At 40.2% G+C, this 24,470-nt stretch overlaps 1 protein-coding gene across 9 annotated transcripts in view; it reads left to right on the forward strand.

Moving 5' to 3' along the window:
• PTPRF (protein tyrosine phosphatase receptor type F) overlaps positions 1-24,470 on the forward strand; it is a 343,189-nt gene that overhangs the window by 61,358 nt on the left and 257,361 nt on the right. For all 9 annotated transcript variants that reach the window (XM_085231921.1, XM_085231920.1, XM_085231924.1 and 6 more), the window contains exon 2: positions 21,547-21,627. The gene's annotated coding sequence lies outside the window, so the exon portion shown is untranslated. The remainder of the gene's footprint in view (positions 1-21,546; positions 21,628-24,470) is intronic.

Raw genomic sequence — 24,470 nt, forward strand, 5'->3', positions numbered from 1 at the left:
TTGTCTGCTTTTCCCCCTTGATATTAGCACACGTGTTGCATTTAGTCAGCTGGTATCACAGGCAATCGCATCAGAGCCCTCCTGGTAATCTGATCAAGTACCACTTTACAGAATCATTTTTGTGGCTGTTACTTGCCGAATGGGCAAACTGTTCTCCTCCCATGGTAAGAAATCTTCAATTTTCTGCCCTAAATGTGCTCAAGGATCGCTTGTACCTGATTTATATTTATGCTAATCTCATCCTCTTGTTTAAAATCTTCCATCAAATATCTCAAGACAAACTCTTGGAAAAAAAAATCCATTAGTAACCCCTACAGCCTCTCTTTTCCTCTTTAACTTTTTGATTTATGTGCCTTTGCAAATATTCTTACATAGCGGTTTTTTTATATTTTCCTATGTGTTTGTAATTTCTTACATAACTTCAATCGTGGTTTCTGATAGTCAGATAAAGGGGATCTACCACGTGTTGGTTGGAGAAACATCGTGCTTTATTTGAAAACCATACTGGGAAAATGTGGCACCAGTTAATGCTGGCTGACCCACGCCGTGCTTTATCCAACTTCTTCCACTTTCTTTCAGGTCTCTAATTACTCATCTTTTGAAATGTTTTAAAACACTTCATTACTCCAGAGATCAAATCAGTCAACGTTTAGATAACAAAATTAGTTTTTCCCTTTCCTGAAACAGATATTTGCATTTGCTGTTCTGTAATCCTCTGGTACCAGTCTGACTTGATATTTTTGCAATCAGGTCTGAAGTAATCTCACCCCAGGAGAATTTTTGGAAGGAGTTTTCTGGGTCCTTGGTCTGCTGTGCACTGAGTATTTTAGAGGTGTTTCGTCTTTGGTTATAACTGGTTCTGTACCCTGACCCTTGCTGAACACTGAAGCAAATGATCCACTTAGTTTTGGGTAATTCATCCATGCATTCAGAGACCTATTGCCCTCCTGTTTGTCTGTTTGTTTGAGAAGGTTTGAGAACCTTCTCCACCCAATTTTCATAATGCAATAGGAAGTGAAGCTTTGGTGATTGTTACTTTGCTCTTATGCTGCTTCCTGCTTTTTTTTTTTTTTTTTTTTTACCCCTCAGTCCTTTTTTTTGCCATTTCTTTTGAGCTCATTGCTTGCTCCCCCTGATCTTTGTGGAACAGCCTGGTATGCAATTAGGTTGGATTCCTTCTTTCAGCAAGTTTTTTTTCTTGTGATTAGGATCTGCATTCCAGATAGCTCTTACAGCTTTGTTAGAGAAATACCAAGACTTCCCTTAACAGTAAAACAGCTGAGTAAATTTGCCTTTCTTGCATGTGCATACATGTGCATCTGTATGAAATCATGCATGTTGCAGAGGTCTAAAGTAAAAATACTTCAGTTCAAATGTGCTACAAATAAATTGAAATTACTTGGAAATAGAGGACATTTACAGTTGAGATAGTGTTGCATAGCTTGGCTCCTTAAAGCTACCTTTCTCATGCTTGTGAAAATGCTGAACTGGCAGAAGGACATCAACTTACTCTGAAGAATACGAACTACAGGTTTAATTACTTGGAAGCAGTGAGCTTACATGACAGAAAAGTGACTCTCAGGATGTTCCTTGGTAAGTTAACATCCTGCAGATTGCACTTCTGAAGCAGGGATGTATGGAATGCCTCCAGTGAAAATGCTTTCCTAATTGCTAGCAGCAGTAGTTATCAGGTTGTCTAAGCCATCTAATTGCCCAACTTCAGAATAGCTTTAACGTATTCTTGTCACCCTATGTGAATAAATTGATATACTGATTAAGATAAAGCTGCCTCATTATTCAAATATTGATAGTAACGTTTTGGTATGTTATCTTTCTTCCTATTTTTATATGCTTTTGTACCACTATGCATATTCATATTCACGACCACTCAGTGGGAATAAAGGACCTCAAGAAGGTCTGCTTCTCTGTCACCAGGGAAGTAAATATTTGGTAACTTCAGATGAGCGAGAGATAACAGGTTACTTTATTTTCATAAAGAATGAAGACTTTGTAATTTAGGATTTTTCTGAAGCAATGCATACCTTGCCAGCAGGCTTTTGAGGCAGTGGGGTAATCAGTAGTATTTGGCTGTGTTCCATAATACATATATTTTGCTTAGAGACTTGGGTTCAGTGTATTACAAATGATGTGTTTTGCAGGATTGAACATTCAGTTAAAAATATGAGGACAGAGTTTATAATCAGCACGTAGTCTTTACAGCCGCAAGCCTCAGTGGTTATTTAGTAAATTGTGGGTTTTGTCTCTCCACCTGTGATCTTGTAGTGTCAAGGTTTGTTGTCACTGGTGGTTGTTTTCATTTGGCAGTGACCTTCTTTCTCCTGGAGACAAAGGTTCTATGCTGCGGAGTCAACCTTGAACAAGCTTTCAGCTTGGATTTATGGGTTTTGGTTCCCTCCATCCCCCGTCGTGACATGTGGCAAATGCCATTACTGGCCCTTAAACAGAACCTGTTTTACACAGGAAGGACAAATCAGTCACAGTGGAGCGTGGCTTTCAAGAAGATGAATGTGATCATAGAAAACTGCTTGAACTTGTGATTCAGTTTGTTTATTTTTTGAGTGTGGATCAAGTTGTATGTTTTGCGTGTTGCAAGTTTTATTAGGTATATATTGCTGAATGCCTTATTTGCACTGAGCGTATGAAATTCAATATTTGTTACGCAAGTTCTACTGAAATAGCATCCGAAATGGATGTCCCAGTGCTACCCTAGTGCAGAAGCATCTCTAACTCAGCTCATAGAATGGTTGGTGATGATAAGAAACAAGTGAGTATCGTGAATTAAATCTGCTAATTGAAGGAGCATTAAGATCAGTGTTCACAGAAGCATGCAGTTCCTGAGGTTGCCTTGGTAAAGAGGCAGATAGCCTTTTGCTAAGATAAACTAGAAACCTTGGTTGACCTTGCAGTGAAAATGTGTGGTTAAAATTTGTCCTTCTCAGACCAGGATGGACATTAACCATCTGTAGCCAATGACCTTTGTGCTTTTGCAACATAAAAACAGCTGAACAATCCAGGAGGACTCTGCAGGGTTATCAGTTCTTGTTTCCTGATCGCTTGCAATGATTCCTTTTCAGTTCTTATGGAAAACGACAAGAACGTAGATAACTTCTCTTTCCTGTGCCTCAAATTGATGGTTCCTAAGATTATAAATTGCATACATGTAGTACAGTGCTTCTAAGCCAAACCTTAACTAGTAGTTACTTCTGTCTAATACCAAACTATTTGTTCCTTAAAAGGCCTCCTATGATAAATGCCACCATTTGTCTTCATTTGCTCCCTGTCTGAAGGGATTTTTCAGTAGTTAGAGAACTAACTGTACTTCTGAGTTGATGATATCCCACTCTTCTCTTGATTGCTTGTTGTACATCTTTGTTGCATCTTGTCTATATTAGATCATAATTTCTTCAAGACAGGAACTGTATGGTGGAGAATCCAGGATCATGGGGAGTTATCTTGGTTTAGGGCCTTTAGGCAATATTAAAAAACAAATAGCTATGCTTGAAAGACTGCTAACATATGATCTAAGCTGTTACAGGGTAGCAGTTTACATTCTATTGGAGCTTAGCGATATACAGTCAAGTTTAAACAAGTTGGAAGCTGACAGCCATTAGTTTTAGTGCTTGCTCTGTGGCTTATCTGCTCCTTGAGTCTTAACCAAGCTCTGTTATCAGATTATAATTCATAAATGGCCATGCGAATACATTTATTTGGGGATTTTAGTTGCAAGAAAGCCAGATCCTTCCAGTATTTCCAGTGGCAGTTTTTCCATTGTAGTACAGTTCTTCACAGTGTGACTCTATATGCAGAATGTACAGTAGTGCACATCCAAATGCTATAAAAGCACAAGTGCTTCATTTGAAAAAAAAAAATAATTAACTTCTTCATTGTAAGTACTTAAAAATTGGTCTGCAATATTCCTTCTTAGGCACGTGTTAAAATGTAGTATTCAGCTGTACTATTGCATTCTGTTTCTCAGTTGATCAGATAATGTAATTTTTAATAACTTGTCAGCCGCCGGTAATATGTGGTTGTGTGCAATTCAAATAGGCTCCATGAAAGTCTCCAAAGTGGAAAAATGTACAATAAAATATCAGCGCAACATATGACACGTTATTTAACATCATAAAGTGTTGTAATGCTGAAAACTTACAGCTGTCCATAAGCCGTGTTAATAGGATGCTATGTTGTTAGTTGTAGTGAATGTGCCTTACATGAGAGCCTCGCTGTTTAGCTGCAGCAGTTGGAGCTTCCTCGCTTTGATCTTTGGCAGATGCCAAGCTGAGCGTGCTGCCGAGCACCTGTGGAATTGGGGCATATCAGGCTTTTCGCACTTTAATTCGTTTCTGTGTCCTCTGATGTCGCAGTGATTATGAGTACAAGGAAGAAAAATCTGAACAGAATTGAACAGCCTCTGCTGCGGCAGCCGAATGCCCTTAGTCAAAGTCCATTTTCTGTTGGGTGAAAGGTTGCCTTATCAGGAATTAAATTTTTCAGCTGAGGAAACTGTCTGATGAGAAATGGAAGAGAAATAGAGGGTTAGGGTTAACTGAACTGGTTAAAATAATTAAAAGCCTAAAAACACACTGGCTTTCCTGTGGGAGGCAGCGGGTCATCACCTGATTTGCACTGGAAGTATTTGGTACCTGAATGTTACCTAAGAAATTACTGTTTGACAGATTTTTATATTGCGTAGGATTGTGTGAAATCGTAAACAGGAGACTGATTAAGGGATAGCTAAGGCTGAGTTTTTATGAGAAACTTTAATTTAAAGCTCTGTAAAATGGATGGTGCTACTGAAACGCGGTTTGTTCTTGCAGCACTGAATGTCTTTATAGTGAGCCTAATTGGTTTGGAGAGAAGTGGCTGACTTGTACTGTTGTGGGAGGTGCTAGGGTTAGGATCAAAACTGCCAGAGTCATGTCTTTTTAGGGGCTTTTTAGGAGTGGAGGTTGATCGCCTTTAAGGTAAGCTTCCCAAGATTGATTTTGGGGGCTGTGCTACAGAAGAGCATTGGTTCTGGCTCTCACATGCATCAAGGCACTCCTGGGAGTGAGTTTGGAAATGCTGCATTTTCTGCCTGTGCTGGTGGGGTTTCTGGATTACTATTATTTTCGGTACCCTCTTTCTTCCCCTTGAAATGTGGGCATAAGTGAAAGTGAGTTGAATGACAATAGACAGCCATGAAATAGGGTGATAAATGTGTGGTCTTGAGTAGGAATCATACAATAGGACTGACAGCCCCAAAATAAAATTTGGGGAAAGAAGGGTGTTTAGGAACAGATGGGCTGATGTGTGGGAAGGTGGGGGATTACCCGGCTTGGAAACTCCTGAGGTGACTGGGGATGTTTCTCTGACACTTTCTAGACTTCTATCTCAGGTATGAATTTCCTGCAAATGCCTGCAGGAACCATCTTCACTTTTATTTAAGGGTAGAATTACATATTAAAAGATAACTTGATGGAATGTCATACCATATTTATGTAATATATATAATTTTCTAAATGTGATTCACGTGGAGTCTGAATACAGCTATAAAATTAACCAGGTAGATAGCTGCATAGTTCAGCATGGGTTTATACATAGTTACAATTAAAATGAATCAAATTTTGGGAAACTGGATTGTTAGAATTTGATTTTTGTTTCAATAGCCAGTGCGATTCTGGCTATTATTGGACAAGCAAGAAGTAATAGAGCCCTGTGTGAACATCAGCAGCAGGTTTCCGGGTGAAATCCTCCCAGAATGTGAACTGTGTCTTGGTGCTACTCTGTAATTGCTCCTTCGTTGGCTATCAAAAAAAATTACTGGCAGCGCTCATGAGTAGTTGAAAGTGATCTGACAAAATCTACTGAGAGAGATTGTAGGGCTGAGAGCACTGCTTTGGCCTTGCGTTGTGCCTCGTTTGGGCTCTCGTGTTGATATATTGCTTTTTTCATAAGGAGTTCACTCTGAGAAATTATTTCTCCCAATTTCTGCAATTGGTTGCTAGTAGTGTGAAAATTAGGTGAAACTAATATGAAAGCATGAAATTGATACTGAAACTTAATATCCAGAAGGTCTTTTTGTTAGCAGAAAAGAAATAGAATTAAAACAAATGTGCCACTTAAGTATCTAAAGGGGGGGAAAATGACCTGAGTTTCAGCAGTGAAACTTTGATAGACTGCACTTGGTAAGAGGGATCTGGTGACATCTCTCTGCTCAGTACTGATTGCCCATGGTGGATTTTCAGATTTTCTTACATTAATATTATATTTTAAAAATTGATATTGTCACTTACTGCTGCTCTGTTGCACCTGTTGATCAAGGAGCCCTGTCCAGGTGTACAGGGTTTGCAGTGTACTTTGGGGTTTATGCATGTGGAGTGCATGCACCATGGAGTTCTATGGTTTATGTAAAAGAATGGGTGGTCACTGAAAGTATTTCAGGCTAGAAATTAGGAAAAAAATTCTTTACTGTGAGAGTGGTGAGACGCTGGAACAGGCTGCACAGAAAGGTCATGGATGCTCCCTCCCTGGAAGCATTCAAGGCAAGGCTGGATGGAGTGTTGGGTCCCTTCCAACCCAAACCATTCTATGATTCTATGAAAGTAAGACTGAAAAATAATGATAGCTGAGGATAGGGTGTGTGAAGAGGTGTTCTACAACCTCCCATAGTACAGTGCTTAAATCTTTCAGGCTTTCTTTGGATCAAGAATTGGGGGCTTAAAAGCTTGTTTTAAAGTTTGAGGGGGAAAAAATGTCAATTTGGGCATGCTACAGTCTCCGATGAGTAGACTATTTACAGGTTATTTCCCCACAGTGAGGGGCAGTTTGTATGTTCTGAATTTGTTTATTTGCTACTACTGTTGTTAAATGTTGCCTGTATTCAATAACTAGTTCTATGTGCATAAACTGAAATAGGTTTCTTAAAAATACTGCATTGCAATTTATTTTGAACTTGTACTTGCCTTTTGGATAAAATAGCTTGAAAAACTTGTCATGAGTTGAACCAAGAGCACGTATTTGGAGTCTTCTATGCATTTGTCTCTATTGAATCTGTGCATTGTCAGAGCAGTGGGCTGAAAGACCTGAAGTCCTGTTTTCTTTCCTCCTTGTACAATTCTTTCATGTTTGTGCAGGATTTTAGAAAACGTGTTCTAAGATGCTCTCATGTTCTCTTGAAGTCCGCTGCTCTTATGCAACCAAAGGAGTTTACCTTAAAAGCAGCCTTTTGTTACAAAAGAAATTGGTTGCAGTGAAAAGGCATAAATATTGAGGATATACTTTTCTGGATAGGTGCTGGCAGGAAGCCCTGTAAGCCTCCCTGTTTACTTTCTGGTGTTTTGAACTATGCTGTTCTGATTGTAGGAGTAAATAATAATCAAATGTGAATGCAGAGTGTGGAATTATCCCCTCCCTGATGAAAATAGAGATTGACCCCAAATAAGTGAGCTGGTGTGACCACAGCATTGTCTGTATACTTACCAAAAAGTATTTTAAAGAAATAATAAACTGATGAATAAACTGTGGGATGAATAGGCTCGTACACAGGCCAGTTAGCAGTTGAGGTTAAAAAGAGTTGTGCTTTGCCAACCTGCTGGTGCCCCATGCATGTGGCTACCTGGTTGGTGTTTTGGTTTGATTTCTGGTGGGGTCTTTGACCAAAATGTGTTAGCATTTATCTTCTGTGCAATAAAAGCAGCTGCCCTCTATAGGTTTTTGAGTGATGAAAGGAAAGCACCCAGCATGAGCGAAGTGTTAGGAAGCGTGTGCTCTGATGGGCACAAGGTGCTGCCCTGGGCACTGGGGATGCACTCTGTTCAGCAGCGCTTTGTGCAAACCCAATCCAAATATTCAGTTGCTATTTGATTGTTGCTGAATGCTTCCCTTCACAGCGTAGGCAAATAGCTGTTGGCACAGCTATTGTCTCTGGCTCGGGTACTCTGGGGATGCAGCCTACAGATCTCTGTTGCAGTGCATTGAGCAAAATAGCGAGTGGTCTCCTTTCAAACAGTGCAAAAGCTTTCATTTTGTTTTGTTGTATTTAATTAATATAAATACACCCAGAGGCTTGAGCAATTGCTTTGTATTTTTTTATTAAAAAAAATACAATGTTTTTTTAATTGTTTAATCTTCGTAGTGCACAAACTTATTATACAAAATGTATAAACTTGTGTTAAAAGGATGATAAAAATTCAAGGGGGAAAATTGGCTTAAATATTTAAAACCGTATCGTTAGATCCATTGCCCTTAGGTTCTGTGCCCTCAGGACAAAAATTGGCTTAAATATTTAAGTGTGTCTTTAGATCCACTGCCCTTTAGATCCCGTGGCCTCCTTCACTACTTTATCTTCGTATTTGTATTTTAAAATATTTAGCTAATTATATTCTAATATTGCCTCAAACAATGGAGCTGTATTGTGTTCAGAAGTCCTAGTTTGTTTTTTTTTTTTTAAAGTGTATGTGGCTGTTTAACTTGCACAAGAGTTCTGCATGCCTATTTGATGAAATATTGCTGTTTTTGTTTAACAGCTTTATTAGATTAGAGGGTGACGGTTATTTTGTTACTTCTTAAACTGTTTATAAAAGACATGGTTGATGTTTTGCATGCTTTTTAATATTACAGGTTACACAAATTATCAAACAAAGACGAGCAGAAAGGAAAAAGCCAAATCCCTAAACTGGTTTTGGGATGATTTGATTTTTTTCTTTAATCTGTTTGCAAGCAGAATCTCCCTACCCCCTGCTGCAAAGCTGCATTTCTGCTGTGTTTGATGAGCATTGAGGCTGGCGTTGGCCTCTTGCCCTGCCAGTGGTCCTGGGGCACCACGATTCTTCCTGTGGAAAGGTGTTATTTAGTTCTGGCTGTGTTAATTCAGTTTCCACAGTCATTTGCTGCTCTCTGGAGCAGGTGAGCACTGTGAGGTCCCATGGCTGCTGAGCAGCCAAACCTCTTATTATAGAGAGCACGACAGAGACATGACTCAATGGAAACATTGAGTGAAATAGTGGAGGTTTTCTTTATGTAAATGTTGTCAGCAGAGATCGGAGCATTTCACCCTTGGGTGTCAGATAGTGGCACACGTTGAGATCGAAGCGGTGTATCTACATATTTCAACAAAATATGTTGCCTCTCCCGCCTTCACATTTGCTTTCTAGTTTCATTGGCAGACAGATTGCTTTTTATGTCCTTCCTGCGCACATTATGCCAGAAGGTTCCTTTGCAGAAAATAAATTTATAGTCACAAGCTGATAAAGGTCTTCCTGCAGCGGTCTGGCAGAGGCATTTCCAGAGCTGCCCTTCCCGCTGCTGCTCGGAGCCCCCAGGTGGCAACCCCCCAGCCGGGTCTTCCCTCTGTGCTCCGTGGTGATGGTCCACACCAAGGCAAGGGGAAGCTGAAGTATGTAAGTGGAAAATTCTTCAGTTACTTGGTCCAAACTGCGCTGCTGGCTTGAGCTATGTGGGCTCATAAAAATGCTATCTCAGGTAGGAGCTTTCAGGTTTATTGGATTATGGGAGACCTTTGTGTGTATGTATACTCAAATGTGCGTGTGCACATGCGTATTTACTTCTCAAAACTGACGTTCATCCAAAGAACAAATCACTTGGGTTTGTGATGTGGTTGGGTGCCAGTGAGAGTGTAGCCTGCTCTGCTGGTAGCAGCACCGAAGCGAGCGCGTGTTTTGATAACGTTTCTCTTAGGTTTTGCAGAGCCGTAATCGCTTTTATGTACGTAAGCTATTCAGGTTGTTTAACAGTCTCTCAAATCTGCCATTTTACATACTTCATTCTTTATGAATAGAGATAGGCAAATGAAAAATAGCCTAGCAATCAGAAATTGTTCTTCACAAAAGGTTAGTAGGGAAAAAGGAGATGTGAAAGTACTTTTAAATAGCAGGTGTACTCTTTGGCATGATTTAAAAAAAAAAAAAAAAAACACACAACAGTTTTGTCTCATATTCCATTAAAATAAAAAAAGGTCTTTGGAAATAATGAAAATTAAAAGTGCTTTTGTCTCCTCTGTTGCAGCACGCTGAACAATATGAGCTGGGTTGTCGTAATTTGTTGAATTCCACCTCTTGATATTTGCAAGAACAGAACATTGTCTAATACTAAAGCAAGAGTTTTGTCTATGTAATTATTGTGTTAATGTGGTTAGAAAAAAAGGGTTTTAAGATTTTGTTGAAGCTTATCCAGCAGCAAGATGTATCGAGATGACTTGCATATCTTAATAGCAAATTTTTCATCTCATTAATAAGGAGGGAAGTGTAAAGAATATTATCAAAATACTCCGTCTGACTTGCGGAAAATGCAAAACTTTATCACATTGCAACAAAAATAAACTCGTTTATGGCCACACGCACAAAAAAAGATTATGCCTTGTGTTTGCCTGCTATAAATTTGATTTATTCTTGTAGTAATTACAGTCGTTGATTTGGTAAAACTTGAAAACATTTTTTTTCCCTGAACAGAACAAGACTTCTGCATTCCCATTGCTGCTGCATTGCAACACTTTGAACTTGCTCAGCAGACATGACAAAAGGTTTTAATTAAAATACTAGCAAGATAAAAAGAAAAAAAAAAACAAAATCATTTGTCTGCATTAACTTTGTGCATTTCTCATAATTCTTTAATTCTTGTAATAAAGGGAAAATACCAAGACTGAGATAAGAGGTTGTCCTCCCTTCTTACTCCCTTCATCGACAGAAGGCTCTCAGAGCTCTGGGATTTTTGGCTAATTCAATGGCTCAGGAGTGCTGTTAGTTGATGGTGATGCAGGGGTGAGCAGGAGTAGCTTCATTTATCGAGCAGGATCGTGGTCCGTAGGGAGGGTTGGGGTTCACTGACATACAGCCGAGTACCTCTGAGCCTTTCAAGCTCCCAGATAACTATAAAGTAACTCATTCATCCTTGCCACTTCCGTGTTTGTTAAACTGATACAACCATGATTTTATGATTTTTGTAAATGGAAGCAATTTCTGGTGGTTAACTAGAAAAGTGGTTGGGTTTGAAGAAGTCAGTTATATGTAGAAAATGTCAGCTGCTGGATTTATTCCTCAGTCAAACTCAACATCTGGTAGAAGATGAATGGTTCTTTACAGAGGAATAAGTGAGCATCTTCTCACCCCTTCCTTCTTCATGGTAGAGGAGCACTGGCAAGTTGTTTAAACATGGAAATGTTTTGATTCCAGCGTGACAGTGTCATTGTGCAACATTGTGGTGGCAGTGCCGTGAGAGGGGAGGGTTTAATATATGCTCGTATGAAAATTCTCAGCTTTACACTACCTGAATAGTCTGAAATCGAAGAGTGTCAGTTACAAAATCAATGGAGTAGCTGAAGGACCTCCAGGAATTTGTCTGCCAAATCCACAGTGAATTTTGGCTGAGGAGCTTCCAAAACTCTGGGCTAAAAATAGAGATCGTTGTCAGAGTTCATTAAGACTTTCAAATCTCTTTTTTCTTCTTCTTCTTCTTTTTCTTTCTTTTTTTTCTTTTTCTTTTTTTTCTTTTTCTTTTTTTTCTTTTTCTTTTTTTTCTTTTTCTTTTTTTTCTTTTTCTTTTTTTTTTTTCTTTTTTTTCTTTTTTCTTTTTTTTCTTTTTCTTTCTTTTTCTTTTTCTTTTTCTTTTTCTTTTTTTTCTTTTTCTTTTTCTTTTTCTTTTTTTCTTTTTCTTTTTTTCTTTTCTTTTTCTTTTTCTTTTTCTTTTTCTTTTTCTTTTTCTTTTTCTTTTTCTTTTTCTTTTTTCTTTTTCTTTTTCTTTTTCTTTTTCTTTTTCTTTTTCTTTTTCTTTTTCTTTTTCTTTGCTACTTTGTAATACTTTGTAAATATTTCATTCTCTAAAACATGATTTAAATAATGATTTAAATAATAATCGAGCAGAAACTTTGATGTAAATCAGTCACTTTAATCTTGCTTTGTTACTTTTCTCAAAGGAGAGGTTAATTATTAGTAGTTTAGTAATTATTAGATTGCCTTGATTTCCTGCTAAGTACAGCTTTTATAGTAAGGTAACACCTTTTGTCAACCAATCTGCATTATAAGCATGTGTTAGGATTGTCTAAATATGCCAAGTAAGCATTCAAATACTTCATGCTTGTAATTTTGGGAGTAAAACGTTTGCTTAACGTACATTGATTGCTGAAAGCAATTGCAGTGATATCAAATTCTTATGATTCAAAATTAGAATTCAGTTTCATTATATGAAATTGTATTAAATTGTTAACTTCGTTTCTCTTGAATGTACTAAATATTGATATCAAAGGCCAACTTGCTGCATTTCACTTCTAGTAGTGCTTTCAAGGCTAAGAAAAACTTTAGTATTCACTCTGAATAATGACTGAGAAATGGTTTTGGCCCTTGAAGTTATCCTAAAGACTAGATTTCATCCTCTTGCTCTTACTGCTTGCTCTTAGACAGCGAAGTCTTCATGCTGTGTAATTTCTTAATTGATTTCTTATTTTGAGCAAATCAAATGATTGAATTGAATTAACTGAATAAGCTGAAATTAGGGAAAACGCTGTTTCTGTGTCAGCCAAAAGGTCAATCACCATTTAGAATTGGTTTAGTGTGTTACTTTCAGATGGCTGGCTCGGTGATTGGGCTCTCTCGAAGGCAATGAATGTATGTTTTTAAATAAGTAAATGCTTCAATATTTTAGAAACGTAGAGTTCTTTCCTAATAAAATTAGCCTTAACGACATATTTAAATGCTGTAAAAGTAAATGTTTATTCTGATTCTCAAGGAAAAACTTTCAACAATGTGGAAAGACAAATTCATGCATGTGAGTAGTTTTTTTTGTTCTATGTCTGTTGTATAAATACATTCTGAGACTACAAGAAGTTTCTTTTTCTTATAATTGTGATGACAAAAAATAAGAGATTTGGCTGTCCAAATCTGATCACTGTGATTCTTGCACTGTTATTACTTGGTCAAAGAGCTTTTATAATTAAAATGGAAATGTGTTGTAGTGTGTTGGTTATATTTTGTTTCGCATTCAGTTTTCAGAAAGCAAATATTTCAGTGTGGGGTGTTATAAAGGTGGAGATGCAGAGCAATATGGATATGCAATGCATTTGTTTTACTATTATGAATGTATTTTTTTGCTGCTTTATTCACGTATTAAAAAAAATAGAGGCAGCTCTGAGACAGGAAAATAAGCCAAAACATATCCTAAGCAAAACAGGGAGTGTTTGTGTGGTAAATAACCTTTGAAAGTGCTCTTTTATTTTAACAGTTTCTGTTACAGCAAATCACTCATCGGGGATTATAATTCATGATAATTCTGATATGGAAGTGGAGAAAGCTGTTTCTTTGCTTAAAAATGTGCTTGTCTAGATTCTGTGAGTATATCCATCTCTGTTTAATATGCGTCTACAGTAGATGCTGTGTGTTAATGGTTGTGTGATTTAAACACCTGAGCGTTTTATTTTTAAACATCAGCTTACCTTTAGTCACTTGGCAGAGCTTGCTTCACTTCTTTTTTCCTTAGCTTTTTAAAGAACAAAATAGGTTTCATAGAGCTGTCAACAAAGCTTGATCATATTTAGGATGTGGATTTGCTGGTGATAATTGTTTATCAGTTCAAATGTTGCCACTAATTCTCCAATGTTAATGCATTCGTATGGTTCTTTGGGCTTTGTGTCGAGAGCCTTGTAGAGAGACAGATAAACATCAGCTCCTTGGTGTAACGGAGGACACGTTTCAGGCAATGCTAATGTGAACCTAATCTAATAGTTCCTCTGAATTTTTCTTTCACGCTGTTTATTGCTTGTCTTGGATTTATGCGGTTGCAAGATTTTAGCAATAGCTACTTGGAGATTATCCTGTTGTGGGAGAGTGTGATAGAACAAATTGCATTGGGTTGAAAAGAAAAAACTGTCCGCTGTATATTTTCATGTTAATTTTGTAACATCTAATTCTCATAACATAAAAGCCCCCTTTTTTTTTCCTGTTACAGTCCGAATTATGCTGTCCCATGGAGTAAGCCACTGGTCAACCAAAGAAGGCTGGGAGCCCCTGATCCTCAGTAGGGCAATCCTAGTCCTGACTTCATGGTCTCTTTTGTACTTGTGGTACTCCTACAGGCTCTGGAGTGTAGCTGTTTGGATATTTTGTTATCTCAGAGTTGCTTCTGTACTTTTAGAGGAGTTCTGCTTCTCTTGTATTGGCCTGGTACTGATCTGGGCTTTGTTCTAGAAAACTTCTAATTCCTGTGGACTCTCTTAGTACACGAGTCTACTTAATGTGGAGTTAGAATTTTGCAAAAGAGGAGTTGGGGAACCACTGGGCAGGGCTCTCAGTGCTCCTTTCCAATTCATCCTTTGTAAATGTGTTCTGCTCCTTTACTCTTTTCCAAGCTAGCTGAGTATCAGCACAGATTTTTCTCAGACAACACTGTTAGCGTGTGTTTATAAAATGTGGAGAGCGCGCATCTTGAGATCTTCTCTTTAGAATGAAAAATACCTTTTGCTTTGTGCTTGGCAAATTCAAAAGTTGGGGTAGCTGTTGAGGTAGGGATGCTTTGGATGAGACTTGAGAAGCATTGCTCTATCATCCTGTCCCCAGCAGTAGCTATTATAAAGGCAATAAAGACATATTAGACTGATGTGTGGTAATTTTTCTTCTTAAAAGAATAACTCTAATCCTAATTCATAATAATTAGATACTCTTAATTCCTAAAACATATATATCTTTATCCCTTTGATTACTCATGAGCTAATAGCAATTTGTATGCCTGTCAGCCTCACCTCCTCATTCCTTAAACCTCAGTTAAGCTTTGGAGAGAGACTTCATTCACATTGTGTTTGTTTAAAAGCTCAGTCTTTGTGGAGGGGGAAGCAGAGGTGCAATGTGGCAGCCTTGATTAGAAGGGTGGTTTCTAGTTTATCTCTTGATTATTTTAGCACTGTAATGAAGATGGTAATTGGATGAGTCTTTGGGGGAGTGGAGTATGGTGAGAAATGAAATTTCTAGTGAAAATGAGTCTTTTCAAGGGATGTTGTTCATTTTGCTTGAAGCCAGAATTTTGTTTTGCTATACATCCTCTCTCTTGGGGAAACAACCAAAGAGAAATAGTCATTGAGTAACACAGTGAAGGCATCTAGGCAGCAAGATGTTGATTATAGCCTACACGTGCTTGGCTGCTGGAAATCCACTCTAGTCTCTCTGAAGTCTGACAGACTTCAGTGGTTTGGTCATGAATCTGTATCCATGTATTCATGAGAAGCCTCACTCATATCTTGTTCCATCAAGATAGTGCCTGTATGAGCCTACAAGGGGTCCCCGTGTCAGTGTGGGGAGTGCAGGTGATGCATTCAGTCCGGTGGTCCTGTTTTGGCTAAGAAAGGCTTGGGTGTTGGTGATCTTTCAGATGTTGCTGAGTGCTCATCTGCCTTCATCTCAAAGGCACCTATACCTAAAAAAGTCACTGGCACACCAATATGCAGATTTTTCATGTGCTTCCAGTTGAGCCTTATTTGCTGAAGCCAAGCAAGAAATACCAACTCCTCCAGCTGTAGAAATGCTTATATGGCTCAGCATGGTGAAGGGCCTCATGATTACTGATCCGGTGGGGCTAAAAGAAAGGATTGTTGTTTCTGTCTTGATATTGTACATTTTCTAACTTCTCATAGTGTGTTGTGATGCTGCACTGTACAGCTTGGACACTCCCAAGTCCAGTCTGTTAGCTGGCATTCCTGCTGCAGTAGGCAGGAGTGGGTTTTATTCTCAGCCGCGTGCCTGGGATTTTTTGAGCGCAGACCTTTTGAGCACTTCTGAAGCACGTAGGATTCCTCTCTGCAATTGTAGCTTGGTTCTCCATGGCCTAACTAGCCCTTCATTTGAATCATGCATTTTGTTGTCTTTTGTGTTCTGTAGACGTTGAAGTCTGAAGTGATTGCTGCGCTGAGAGCTCCCTTGTGACCCAGAGTTGCATTTTCTGTGGAGATAAACTGGCACTTGAAATCATAAAAGAGAGATTTTTTTTCTTGAATTGTTCTGTCCTTCTGCCCAGCTCCATTTTACACTTCGTAGAAGCTATGATACTCCTTAGAATGGTTCACAGAGTTCTTGAATTAATTAATATACAGCTCAGAAAACAAACTCACTTTCTTTGTACTTCAGTATAAAAACAAGAGAGCCCAAAATTGATTCTATCTGCACAGCTAAAACCAGTGCTGCTTGGGTGTGTGCAAATCAAATGTTTCTTCATCTTCTTTAATGAGCTTTCTCACTGATTTGCAGAATATCAGCTAGGTTCTTTATTACACAATATAAAATTTCTGCAAGCCAGATGCACACCAAAGGTAACATTAGACACTGAGCAAATAATTGTTTCCTGTCACACTGCATTACTAACTGGGAAGAAGGAGTTTCTTAATTTGTATTTGCGCAGAACTAAATATAGCTCTAGCACATTTTAACTTCAGCTTTTGCCATTCATGTCCCTGAAAAATGCAGCTCCATGATTGTCATTTACTGTGGGTATGATTTTAGACATTCTTACTTTCTTGCACTCCCATTTGTGAGTGTTTTGGGAACTTGATTGAGAGGCAAACCATGCTCACAGAACGTTCTGTTAATCCTGGGCTATTACTGTCTGCAGGGACTATTGCAGAGCTTTTTTTCTCTAGTAGTAATTATAGCAAGTCTTGGTCACAACTCCCTCATTCAGCATTTAACAGGGGCCGGGTATTACTTAGACTTAATTTTCCAGCAAAAACTCTGATTTTTCTACCTTAAGCCTGTTATTTGTCACCTGTGCTACTCTGTAGCTATTCTGAAGTGTTGTGCCATCAGCCTTACAGATAAAAATAATAAAAAGAAAAACAACAAAAAACTGTTAAGAAGTATTCAGATTGTACTGACTGTACTTGTGAAAATCATACTGTGTTAGTAAGGAAAATTTGATGTTGTGGAAGGATGCATTGAGTAGATAGTTTCCTCTGTGGGAAGTGGGTGAACTGATTTCTGTGCCTTGGGTATGTAGAGACCAAGATGGTAATTAGTCATTCACCTGTGTCACTTCTTAAGTCTTAGAGGTGCTGCCAATGCCTGCCGTTCATCAGTGCTCTGCACAACTTCTCATGTTGTGGGTGATGCATGTAACTAGGAGGAGGACAGAACAGGGTTGCTGTTGCTAATGGGGAGGAGGAATCTTCTGTACCTGGCACTAGCTGTCTGCCTACACCTGTATCTCTTACCTTCAAAGATATCACTTCCTAAAAACATATAGAAACCTAAAGAAAATTGCCTAGGTTTGTAACAGCTTTCTTCTTGGCAGAGTGAGATTTATTTATACTGCTGTTTGTTGCTCTGTAGGATGTGACAGGCAATTCCTTGTGCCTGCTCTCTGTCTAAAATGTGAGTGATCGCTGGGAATGCAAGCGATTGCATTAGAAACTTTCCTCTCTCCAGCGGGGAGAGCTTGAGTTTGAACTCTCCCCTCAATGAGATCTTTGAAGTTTGGGTCTTTAAAACTGTTCTCCAATCCAAAGAACTAATAGCGCGGTTGTCATCCCTCTTCTTCCGAGACAGGCTGGACCAGGATCCCTTCAGAGGTCATTAAAGCTGTTGTTTCATCCCCTGGAGAGGTCGAGAGGGAATAACTCAAGTCATTATTCCCTGCCTCTCCTTCAGCAGCTGAGCAAGCTGTGGAAGTTGTGTGACATGAAACGTGATTTAATCTCTGAGCAGCACGGAGTGGCCACAAGACTTGGCAGTGAGGGATCCTTGTGCATGCAGCAGAGGGGAGGAGAAACAGGTGGCATTTAGGAGCTAATTAATATTTGTGAATTACAGTGTGCTATTGGTAAGAAAACAAATCACCCTGCATCTGAATATTTATGGTGATGACTTCCAGAGCTTGGGTCACGCGGTTCTTTTCCAGCTGTTGCATCTCCTCTTTTGACACAGTGCTTTGTGCTGGGCTGAGAGCCTGGCAGGCTGAACAGATCATGCAGGTTGGAAGGAGTACTCTCCACAGTTCGGTATTAGTGGGCTGTGGGGTCCCACACATTTTAAGTATTCTTTGCTGGTAGAGTAAGCCATGCAATTTAGCCTAAGATTTCATCCCATTAAGAGCCAAGCCATGCACGGAGATAATGCTATGTTTGAAGAGAAAGCAGGTGTTAAAGGTTGTTCTCCCTCTTAATGTTGTGTGCGAGTGCTTTACAGTAGATCAAACTTGCCTAATGTGATCTTCATAATGCTTTCATTTAAAATGCTCCCTGTGGTTTGTATTTGTGGAACTGAAAAGAGCAGACTCTACTCTGTAGCTTGGTGGGGCGGGGTGTTCGATTGAACATATGTTCGCGCTGTCATTTGGGAAAGATAATGGGTTTTTAACCTCTGTCAGTGTTAGACAGAGGTATTTATGGAGCTCTATTAACACTGTGCCTAGGCAGCTAACCTTGCCGTACAGGTTTTTCTCAATTTGCCATTTTCTTTTGATAAGTTGTGGATTTTCTTGGCCTCCGACAGTACCTCTTGCTGTGTCAACCAGCATGGGAGCTTACCATGGAGCAAGGAAATCCTTGCTGTTGTCAGCACTGCGTGAAACGCTCGTGGCTACTGCTCTTGTGTGTTCAGTAAATATTGTTGTGTAGATTAAAAAAGCAGCTTTGCAGAGTTTCAAAAAATTGTTGTTGTTCCCTTCTGGGCTCAATATGCAAAAGCTGGGAAGCTGACAGGCACTAGCAGCAGTGCTTGTGCTTTCAGCTGCTGTGGATCCCAGACTTGGTGCAGAGCATGGGGCTGATGGATGCTGGGCATGGGGATGCTGCTGGCACTGAGCTTAACCCTAGTGTGGGGAGCAGTGAGTTTGTTTTAGTGGGGGAAGGTATCATTTAGTGTCCTGAAATCCTGCTGTTATGCCATCTCTGCTGTCACGTCAGGCTTCTAACAGTGTGAATATGGTAGAGACAACAGTGTGCTTCATGCAGGGGTTTATCTCCTGTGAACTGCCATTACCGCTTTCGTCACTGCTGATTACATTTTTCTGTTAATGTTTAATCCAAAATAGCAAATACTTCATGTTTGTGTGCCCTCTGCATAAGCAGAACATCTGTTTAGTGAAGGTGGCTATGACATACAAAACTGAATTGGTGTAAAATTCAAAATATATATGAGTCAGTCAAGAAGACACAAGGAAATTCAGTACTTAAGCAATCACTTGAACGTGAGCAGGCTGTGTTGTGGCAGGGTTTTTCAGGGGTCGTAAAGTGCACGTGACATGGTGCTGTGACAGAGTATTTTCTACCCTTATCTTAAGTCTTTGCTCTCTGTCTCTCTATTAATATTTGCAGTGTGGAAGAGGATTTTGGTGGCACATTTCCCCTTCCTTTTATAGAAGTACTGTCACCGTGGTGTGGCTGAGATAGTTGACTTGAACTGTCCCTGTGATCTAAGTGCAGAATCTACTTCAGCTTTTGGAAAAAGGAGTCTTTATTGGAGCAAGCATATGTGTACCCCATGAACAACTGCAGTTGTGTGTTAGAACTATAGAAAATGCCACAGGGTTTCCAGAAAGAAAAAAAACTGCTACAAAAGAAATGCATAAAAATCGGTGTCATAGTTAGCAGCTGAGACTGAGACTTGTAAGGGAGGAAATTAATATAAATTGTTGGCTTACAGAAATTTCAAGCGTTTTTATGCATTTAATAAAGGGTTGCCATTTAAGTAGCTTAAGCATCCTTCTCTGTAGATAACGTGTCCTGGGATTTAACAAACCACTTACAGTTGGATGGATTCCACTCAGATGTGATTGCCATTCTTGCAACAAAGACTAGCTGATGAAGAGAATGAAAAGAGCCAGTACTGAAATGGCCATCACATTAGTATGGGGGATGGGGGGGAACAGGTTTTTATCATCTTCCTTGGTTATAAGCAAGATGTTAGATGAAACAGAATCATTGTTTCTGCCCACAGAACTGTATAACCTAAGCTATTTCAACTCCGAAGAGGTGTTGGCTGGATATAGACTATCCGTGGAGAGATAGGAACTGGTAGGGCAAACCCTGGTGAGCTGGAGACAAAACGCAGCAGCACAGCCAGAGCCAAGTTTTTGGTGAGTGTGCTTGGAGAGGGGCATTTAAAGGAAAGCGTCCACATAGATATGCTAGTGCTAGTGGATGAGAAAGCTTGCTGAAAGAGAGGAAAGAGGGGCAACGTGGTCAAAATTAGGGAAAACATAGTTAGAATGTTGTAAGTAGGTATTGGTAAAGTAGGAGTTCATGTTTAAAACAGGAATGTGTTCTGAATGACTGCAGTGAGCGTGGCAAACGTGTGCCAGAAGTAAATATAGTAGTGTAAGCACTACTACAGAGTCACTGGAGTCAACGCTGCATAACACAAAATTGCATAATATATTTATTTGTGAAGGTTATTTTAAGTAGATCCAAGTCCTTGGGAAGGTGACTGTGTTCTGGCTCCCTAGGCTGAGGTTTCCACTGGGGCTGAGCCTGACCTGGTGGCAGGCTGCCAGCTGATGGCTGAGCTCGTCCTTCTCTCATGCTGGTTCTCGCTTGGCCAATCTGGCAGCCAGCCTGTGCACCTGCAGAGAGCCCTCCAACCCCAGAAAATGAAAGAGGGAGTTCTTTGTTGGCCCAGTTAGCTCAGGTTGTGAGAAGGGGCCTCAGTGGAGATGTGGCACTGAGGGACATGGTTAGTGGACATGTTGGGGTTGGACATGGCGATCTAAGAGATCTTCTTAATGATTCTCTAAGTGGGCCATGTTGCCATGCTGATGGCATGCAGAGTGGTGACCACAGGGGGCACTGGTGGGAAGAAACTTGTTGCTCAGTTGGATAGGATGGGAGGGAGTTATCTACTGAAAGTACTGGAGAGAACGCATTTTTAGTTGCCACAGTCACAAAGTGACAGTGAGCCACAGCATAATGCCGTGTTAGAGAGTGAGGTGGGGTAAGCAAAGCAATGGATAATCTTAAGGATGGAAGGGCCTTGCAAGAGAAAACATAACGAACTTGCTTCGTCTGGGCAGCAAAATGAGTTCTAACAGGGAGGTGGCATAATTCAGTTTTATCAGCAGGGGAATAAACTTCAGGGATGGAGAAGAGCTGTTTAAGCTACGGGATCAATGTTGGCATGAAAACAAATGGATGAAAACTATTTGGGAGTAAATGCTAGGCTCAAAATGAGCAGTGTTTTGGCTGTGGGAGGAATTGGATTCTTCAGCATGTCAGACGCGGGAGGAGGGGAGGAATGCTGTCAGTGTGCTGGAGATCAGCCTTTTGGTCGTGGCTCTTTGAGGTAGCCTTTGTTGCAGCACTGAGCTTATGATCTGTGAAGGAAACCCCTGCCACTCCACATCCACGTGGTGATGGGTTACTGTGATGGTGTCACGTCGGAGTGAGGATGGGACTGCTGTCCTGTGCTATCATAGGTGGGAATACGTGCCAAACCTGACTGTTTTTTTCACAGGATGGAGAATTCATGTCATTAAACAAAGCTTTAGCCTTTTCTGTTTAGTCTGTGAATTTCTCTGCTGTTACTGTTGTTTATGACACTTATTTTTGTTGTTTTTCTTTCCTAGGTATTTTTATGGCCTCTGTCACAGTAGCGTCTCAGCGTCTCGCAGGCATTTATGGATTTATTCTGAGAACGTTCCTGTGAGGTAGGGAAACATTATTACCTGCGTTTTACAGACTGAGCTGAGGCATAGTGAGATAAAGGTTGCGGGAGGAGTCTGTCGCACAGCCAGCAGTCAAACTCTGATTGCCAGCAACTTGTTTATTGTCCTAATCACAAACCAGCTTACCTGTCTTCTTCCTTTTCCTTTTTTCTCCTCTTTCTTTTCTTCCTATTAGAAGAAACCATCTGCAAATGGCTGGGACAACCTCTAGAAAACATGATTAGGTTTCCCGGTGTCCTTTTTTAACATTGTTACTTATGAGTTAAAATACCTTTCTAAAAATATCAGCAGATCTGTTTATGTTAAATGATTAACATGTTTAGACTTTCAACAGATAAGCTGTCATGCTTTTTTTTTTGAGTCAGTAACTCCTTTATCCTACCTGTCTGGGCTTGCAACTGTTGCATTCTTACCCTACCTAAGCTAATACCATCCCAATCACCTAAAGCAATGCCAAGAATTTCATCATCCGTGCAAAGATGAGATTCATGTCAAGGCAGGTGTAAAGTTTCTCAAGCACATTTATGTATAATTACTGTTTAACTTTATTTTTCAGAGGTCTTTTCAAGCCAGTTAAAATGTTCACCTTTTGAGCTCCCAGATATTCTCCTAGAAATTGGATTTCAGTGCCTGATTAGTGATGCTGATCCCTTTCAAAAGTATTTCAAAGTTCGAAACGTGTGCGCACTGAAGTTTAATTTACATCATAAAATCAAATATCATGAATAACAGCTTGAAAAAAACCCACTTTTTTCTTCAAATAAGGAAATTTTAAGATAGATCTCCCTTGAGCCCTTCTTTCACCTCAGGTTGTTATTTAAAGTGTGACTTTACTGCCTTCTCTTAGAGCTACATGAGCATTACAAATTATGAAGACATCGTCAGGCTCTCACAATTAAATATTTTTATTGTCTATTAAAATAAGCAACATTATTAAAATGATAACATTGCAAAGAAATACTAATGCTACCTTTCTAATTTTGTAGTCTGTATAATACACACATTGAATTATATTTATGCTCTTTATTAACGTATATTATGTGTCATTGTGTCCCCAAGAATGAAACCCTAATGACTCATGAACTGTCTCAAAGTGTACTAAATAAGATTAAAGAGCTGGCCAGTGACCTTAACAGTCAATTAGGCTATGCATTACTCAACCCAATATTTGTGGAGTATAGAAGGGGAGAGAAAACTCATTAGCTAAGGTGCTGTTTGAAACAAACAAGATTTCTCTAATACCAGGAACTGGTCTCGTTGCTTACATGGAGACTGAAGCACTTAAAGTAGGTATGTGTGTCTAGAAGTACAGCAGTGTGGTCCTTAGAGGGTGAGGAAAGCCTGCTGGTAGAGCTGGAAGAGAGCAAGAGGAGAGCGTTAGCGCTCAAAGTGTTGTAGAATGGATTCTGGTGTGTGTGCAGGTGGCGTTAGTCAAACATTGGCAGTTCTAGGAGATGGTAGTCAGATGGTGGGATGTGCCATCTATCATGGGGTCACAGAATGGTGTGTGTTGGAAGGGATCTTTAAAGACTGTCTAGTTCCAACCCCCCTCCTGTGGGCAGAGTTCCCCCTCTACCAGATCAGGTTACCTGGGGCCCCGTCCAATCTAGCCGTGGGTACCTCCAGGGATGGGGCACCCACAGCTTGTCTGGGCAGTCTGTGCCAGTGCCTCACTGCTCTCTGAGTGAAGAGTTTTCCCTAACATCTGAACTAAATCTCCCTTCTTTTGATTTAAACCAGTTCCCCCTTGTCCTATCACTATCAGTTGGTCTTCATCTATTTTTATAAGCTCCCTTTAAGTACTGAAAGGCTGCAGTGAGATCTCCCTGGAGCCTTCTCATCTCCAAGCTAAACAAATTCTGTTGCCTCAGCCTGTCTTCACAGGAGGGTTGTTCCAGCCCTATCATCCTGTGCTGGGGGCCCCAGGCCTGGATGCAGTGCTCCAGATGGGGCCTCACAAGGGCAGAGCAGAGGGGGACCAATCCCTTCTCTCTCCCTGCTGCCACCCCGCTGGTGATGCAGCCCAGAGTACAGCCAGCCTTCCTGGCTGCAGGAGCACACTGCTGGCTCATGTCCAGCCTTTTCTCCACCAGGACCCTCCTGTCTTTCTCAGCAGGGCTGCTCTCAGTCTGTTGACATACCTGGGATAGCCTCAGCTCAAGTGCAACCCCTCATTAGGTTCATGTGGGCCCACTTCTCAAGCTTGTCCAGATCGCATCTCTTCCTTCTGTTGTATCAGCTGCACCACTCAGCTTGATATCATGAGCAAACTGCTGAGGGTGCACTCAATATCATTGTCTATTTCATTGATAAAGATGTTGAAGAATACCGGTCCAAAGATGAACCAATGGGGGACATTGCTCGTCACTGGCCTTCAGCTGAATGTAGTGCTGTTATTGACCACAACCATCTGGCTGCAGCCAGCAGGCCAATTCTTTATCTACTGACCAGATTGCCTTTCATAACTGATCTCTCTGATTAAGAGATACGGATCTCTAACACTTGAGGTGTTACGCAAAGGTGGCATACATGGGAGGGCTTGTTGCAGAAATCTTATGTTTCACAGAAACAGAAGAGCAGGGAAGAACTTGTTGGCAAGGCATACTGCATGTGTTTTCTCAGAGTTGATTGCATTTGGATAGGAGGTTGAGCTCCTTTGGATATCCTCCTGTCTCCTTTGGATATCCTCCTATCCCTCCTATCCTTTTGTATAGGAGGGCTCACAGTGTGTGTGCCCACTGCATAGCAGTTTGTGAAGACCACATCCCCATTTCGTGCAGGTCAGGAGAGGGGAGGTGGTGGATCCAGAGCATCAGTGGTGTTAC

This window comes from Meleagris gallopavo, chromosome 10, assembly GCF_905368555.1.
Source record: "Meleagris gallopavo chromosome 10, MGAL_WU_HG_1.1, whole genome shotgun sequence".
NCBI lineage: Eukaryota > Metazoa > Chordata > Aves > Galliformes > Phasianidae > Meleagris > Meleagris gallopavo.